Here is a 6,099-nt window from a genome sequence, read left to right as displayed (position 1 = left end):
AGGGGAGCATAAATTCAAATTAAGCAAAGACAGTTGTTGATTAGACGTGCAGAAGTTTGCCTTTAGCCAGCGGGTAGTTAATTGCTGGAACAGACTTCCATCTGTTGTTGTGGAAGTTGATAGCTTAAATAAATTGAAGGCTGAACTAGACAAACCTTTGGAATGACTGGATAGGTGAAACAGGAAGGTTTTATTTATTTATTTATTATTATATATATATATATATATATATATTTTTTTTTTTTTTTTTTTTTTGACTGTTGCTATATAAGCTTGCTTTCTTGCATCATATGCTTTTCTACTAATCCTTATTAGTACCGGGCAGCGAACTGCACTTTGGAAACGTTGGGGCAGACCAATAACACACGCTTTCCTCGTGCTCACTGAAAGTTTTCATATGTGATATTCTCAAGAAAAATCTTATACAGTATTAATTTTAAGAATATTTAACAGTTTAAGGATTATTATTATTTTTAATAGTAAAATAAAATAATATGGGGGGGGAAGATGGGAAATGAAGTGACGTCACATACCGACACGTGTATCTGCGAAGATGTTACTAAGGGTGATTTTGTTTTTGATGTTTTTTTATTTGGTGACTTAGTATGATTCGTCGTTCAATAAACTAGCTCTGCTCTTTAAATTCTGGTTTGTTGGAATGAATTATGAACTTTAGTGGACAACCAATATTAAACTATCCGGTGAACTGTAATATATAAATTCAACATTGTGTAAGAAAAGAAACAGGAGAGATTAAAGACAAATTTGATTGGAAAAACTTTAACTATAAAGAACAGTAAGTGAATAAATATTCCTTTTTCTTGAGATGAAGATTAATTCGAGATTTCGCTGATTAGAGTATTCCGGTGAAATGACATTGCCAGCATTTTTATAAGTCATTGCCTTGGATGTTGGTGATCTCAGTACATGTTATTAATGTATCAAATTAATTTTTATTAATACTTCATTGTATTCTTTTGATGCGCTGCAATGAAGACACATGCGTAAAGATTTCCATCCTTTAGAATGAAGAGGCCATTAATATGATTTCTCTACTCCCAAGTTTCATAACTCCGCATTTCACTTTCACGGTTTATAATCAAAAATGGGTTTTATTTTCTGTTCTTAATATTACTGCACACATCACAAAATTTATATCACACTTATTGCGTAAATTTCGATATTTATTTCTGAGACAGATGCGTAATTTTAGAAACAGAACTTTTTATTATGGTTGAGAATTTTTAAAATTTGTATATCCACCAGTATGGTTGCAAGTTCCGCAAAGACCAGCCAGCTGTTTCTGGAACCCCTGCGAGACAGAATTCTGAGACCCTTACGTTGTCTATTAATGAAAATTGTGCTCACCCTCCCCTATTTTCACCGAATTATTATTATTATTATTATTATTATTACTAGCCATATAGTGCAAGGAAGCCTGAGGCTTATGCTGCACCAGCAAAAAAAAAAAAAAAAAAAAAAAATTCCGAGTCTCCCTGAGAGAGAAAAAGAGTGTGTGTGTGTCAGAAGTAGAAGGGAATCGCCAAGAAAGAGAAGAGGGATGATATCCAGGTCAGGACCCTGGGTGTTCCAAGCCCATACTCATCAGATGTGAGCCCCTGGGATATATAACCTTAACATTGCTTTGCAAATTGTCCATAAATGAATAATTCCAAGACACTTATTGTTTTTAAAACCATAGGCAGAGCAGACAGGGTTTGAATAAGAATCCTGGCAATCACGAGTATATTTTAGTCTGAGAATATTACACATAAATTATGAATATAAGAAATGACTAAATTAATTTCATAATAAATGTTTCATAAATTTTTATTCAGAGGACCAACACTACTACTTCATGGGACCCCTCTACAGTTGCAGGGGTCTCCTGGTTGGACTATCCACTAAGTTAATTGCTATAGCAAGATTCAACGTTGAATGTTTCATCACCATTGCAGTAGCATTTTACAAGCTGACAATAGACAAATTTTTTTACAGATGTTAAAGCAGTTTTGTGAAATATTTCTGATGTAACAGCTGTTGAGAAGATGAGGAAAAGTTTTGTTTAGTCTGTTAAATACATGTCTGATAAATGACAAGTTACTATCATTATAAATTTTCTGCCAAATAATGCAAATATTTATTTCTGGTAATTTCTAAACATGCAAATACATAACAGTTATAAATATTTTCATCAATATACTTTTTGTGCAGAGGTCCAATCTCTGGAAAAGCCAGAGTTTGCATTTCTGCACTTATTTTTACTTACTAATACCTATGACAGCCATCACTAGGCATTCCTGTTCTTGGATGGGGTGGAGGAAGGGTTAATACAATAACCTCACTCTCCAAAAATAAAAGTTATAAATTAACAATAAATAAATCAAAAGTGTGTTGCATCCAGTCATTTATCAGTATTTCAAAGTTAAAAAAGTAACAGTAAATAAATGTATCTTATATTATTTATGACTTAACTGGTTGTGGGTAGCAGTAAAGGGGGGATAGAAGATGAATATACTATTATATGGTAGATGTATTGTAGTAGGGGGATCCAGTATTGAGGGTATGTGTACGATGGCACTAGCCATCCACAGAGGCATCCTGGCTTCCTCCCTTTTTCTATTGTCACTGAAGATATTAAAATTATTAATTTATAATATATTTAACTCCTAATTTTTGTGCATATTTTCGATATGCTATCCTGGAAATGTATTATGACTACTAAAGTAATTCTATAGAAGAAAGAAATGAGTTTCGTGCCACCACTTATTTTTATTTGTTTTTATTTTAGAATTTTTAAATGCATATATCATTTCTTGTGGTTCAATGGTATTTAACTTTTTTTACCAGGAGGCTGGACTTCATTCCCTGAGTTATGAGAAAATAAAATAATAAAACTAATAACTAGTTAAACTTGCTTCCTGAGCAATAATAATCAGCTCACTATCCTTGGAAAGAGTTCTTCAAAACATAGTCATTAGCATTAGTAAAGGCATATGGTGCAAGAAAGCAAGCTTATACGGCATCAGCCAAAAAAATGTATTATGACTACTAAAGTAATTAGCATTAGTAGAGGTATACAATGCAAGAAAGCAAGCTTATGCAGCATCAGCCAAAAAAAAAAAAAAAAAAACTGCTCTGATTTCATCTCTCTGTTCGTTCCAAATACCTGTCCAGCTCAGCCTTTAAATTTATTTAGGCTATCAACTTCCACAACAAAAGATGGAAGTCTGTTCCACCAATCAACTCCCCACTGGCTAAAGGCAAACTTCCGCACATCTATCCTACAACTGTCTTTCCTCGATTTGAATTTATACCCTCTCAGGTGATTATTCGAGAAAGAGGAAAAATCCCATCAGAATTGAGCATGCTCAAACCATTCTAGGCTTTATACACCTCAATCAGATCATCTTGCAGGTGCCTAGTTTCCAAACACTGTAATCTGCAAAACTTAATCCTTTCTTCATAAGAGCAACCTTCTGTTCCATTCACTAATCTTGTAGCCCTTCTCTGTACTCGTTCCAACAGATCTACATGCTTCTTAAAATGAGGCCTCCAGACCTGTATACAGTACTCAAGGTGTGGCCTGACCATTGTCTTATACAAGTGGATAATCTTGTTATCCCTGCTAGAAAAATTCCTATATATCATTGACAAGACACCATGAGCTACTCTTGCAGACCATCTGCACTGTTCAGAAAACTTCTTATCCGACTGCACAATTACCCCCAGATCCTTTTCATTCTCTACCACTGTAAGTGTATACCACACAGTTGATACGTTACTCTGGGGTTACTGCTTCCCATATACAGTAATTTACATTTGTCTATGTTAAACTTCAGTTGCCACCTCTCAGCTCATCTGCTCAACTTTTCTAGATCCTGTTGCAGCAGTGTACTGTCATTAGTGTCATTAACAACTTTGCCGACCTTCGTATCAACTGCAAACTTAGACATTAAGCCTCATAACCATCAACAATATCATTATTAAATGCAGAAAACATCAACGGACCCAACACTGAATCCTGGGATTCCACTAATAAAGTTACTCCATGAAGAGCAGTGTCCATTGATTACCACTCTCTGTCTTCTCCCACTCAACCATCCTTTTATTCATAGCAGCAATTTGTCTCTAATAGCATACTGCTCCAATTTATACAGCAGTCTTCCATGTGCAACAATATCAAAAACCTTTCTAAGATCCAAATATATATTATCAAGATTATTCTTTGCATCCAGTTCCTTTGTGACCACATCATAGTATCCAATCAAATTGGTCCGACAAGACCCCCTTAACAAACTTATTCTGTATCTGAGCTACAACCGAAGCCTTGTCTAGATAATCCTGCAGTCTTTAAACAGTGCCTCCATTAATTTCCCTGGAACAGAAGTTAAACTAATAGGTCTATAATTACTTGTCTTCCTTTGTGAATTGGGGTCACATTTGCACATCTCCAGTCCATGGGTACCTCCCATGAGTCCAAGGAAGCTCTCATAATTATGGCTAAGGGTTTGCTTATTTCCTTTGCTGCCTCCTTTAATATAACTGGATAGATCCCACCCACCCCAGGTGCCTTTCTTATGTTTATCTTCAACAATTTCTGCTCCACTTTGCTCTCAGTTATTACAAAATCGTCTAGCTCACTGCCAGTTTCATTCACCTCTGGCATTCCCCTCCCTGAATAACTCCTCATGTGTGAATGTAGATGCACAATACTCATTTAGTTTGTTAGCTACCTGAGCAGGATCATCAACAGTTGAACCATCGATATCCAATGGACCAATCTGATTCATCCCCTTCTAGAATTTACATAAGTAAAGAACTCTTTGCTGTTTTTCTTTGCATCCTTTGCCAAAGATTTCTTGTAATGTGCCTTTGCCTGCCTAACCTCCTTTGTGACTTGGTTACAGACCAGCTTATATCTATTGTAGGCTTCCATGTCACCCATTAATTTATATGTATCCCATGCATTTTTCTTCTTTGCCACATGTCTCGTTAGTTCATCTGACATCCATTTAGGCCTAAATCTTAAACAATATTTTTTAGTTGTTATGAAAAGCCTAGTAGCTTCCAAGATTAATTTGTTGAATGCTTCCTATTTTGAATTTGCTGTTGGTAACATCATCAGTTGGTTCCACTGTATAGTATTTAAATACTGTCTCAGACCTCCATAGTCACCTTTACGAAAGTAAAAACCCTTCCCTTTACCCATGATGGTAGTTATCTCTTTGAGTAAATCCCACATGAGCACACTGAGAACAATCATCCAATAAATCCACAAAAGCCTTGCTAGTGTGGGAGTGACCAACCCACAAATTCCAGTCAATATCTGGGAAATTAAAATTCGCAATTATATGACTCTCTGATTTACTGACCCACTATTTCCCTGTACAGTTGTTTATTATACTCATTAGAGGCATTAGGCCTATAACACACTCCTATTCTCAATTTTGATTTCCCATTGCTTATGTCAAACTGGCTCAACACTGCACTGTCCAGCCATCTCGACTGGTTGTACTTCCTTGGATTTTGTGTGATTCTTAACTAATAGCATAACCCCTCCTCCCTTCCTACCTGTCTATCCTTCCTGTACACTTTGTACTCCCAAAATTCCATTTCTGCATTCCTTATATCTGTGTGACACCTCTTCTCTGATCTCCCAAAAATATTTGCCTTTGATGTTTTGACCAACAGATCAAATTCATCAAATTTATTTATCAAACTCCTAGCATTGGTGTACACGTAAATATACAAATCACGGAAAAGGAGGTGATTGTCCCTCTGTATAAGGCAATGGTCAGGCCACGCCTTGAGTACTGCGTACAGGTCTGGAGGCCTCATTTTAGGAAGGATGTAGATTTGCTTGAGCATGTACAGAGAGGGGTAACAAGATTGGTGAGTGGAATGAAGGGATCCTCTTACCAAGAGAGGCTTAAGTTCTGCAAATTGCAGTGGCTGGAGACTAGGCACCTGCGCGTTGATCTGATTGAGGTGTATAAGGCCTTGAATGGGTTGAGCACGCTGAATTCTGATGGGATCCTTCCACTTGTTCAGATTACGAAACTAAGGGGGCATAAATTCAAATTAAGAATAGACAGA

The 6,099-nt window shown here is 36.2% G+C and overlaps 1 protein-coding gene across 2 annotated transcripts in view; it reads left to right on the top strand.

Annotated features, from left to right (window-relative positions):
• The first annotated feature begins 565 nt into the window (after positions 1-565).
• LOC150077839 (peflin-like) overlaps positions 566-6,099 on the top strand; it is a 54,866-nt gene continuing 49,332 nt past the window's right edge. The window contains exon 1 of one of the 2 annotated variants that reach the window (XM_090384846.1): positions 566-796. The gene's annotated coding sequence lies outside the window, so the exon portion shown is untranslated. Of the gene's footprint in view, positions 801-6,099 lie in introns of both variants that reach the window. The other variant, XM_090384844.1, reaches the window with a different exon arrangement.

Source organism: Mastigoproctus giganteus, chromosome 11 (assembly GCF_048544385.1).
Source record: "Mastigoproctus giganteus isolate SK-2022 chromosome 11, ASM4854438v1, whole genome shotgun sequence".
Taxonomy (NCBI): domain Eukaryota; kingdom Metazoa; phylum Arthropoda; class Arachnida; order Uropygi; family Thelyphonidae; genus Mastigoproctus; species Mastigoproctus giganteus.
Note: the sequence above shows the minus strand (reverse complement) of the source record. Positions and strands in the feature narration are given on the sequence as shown.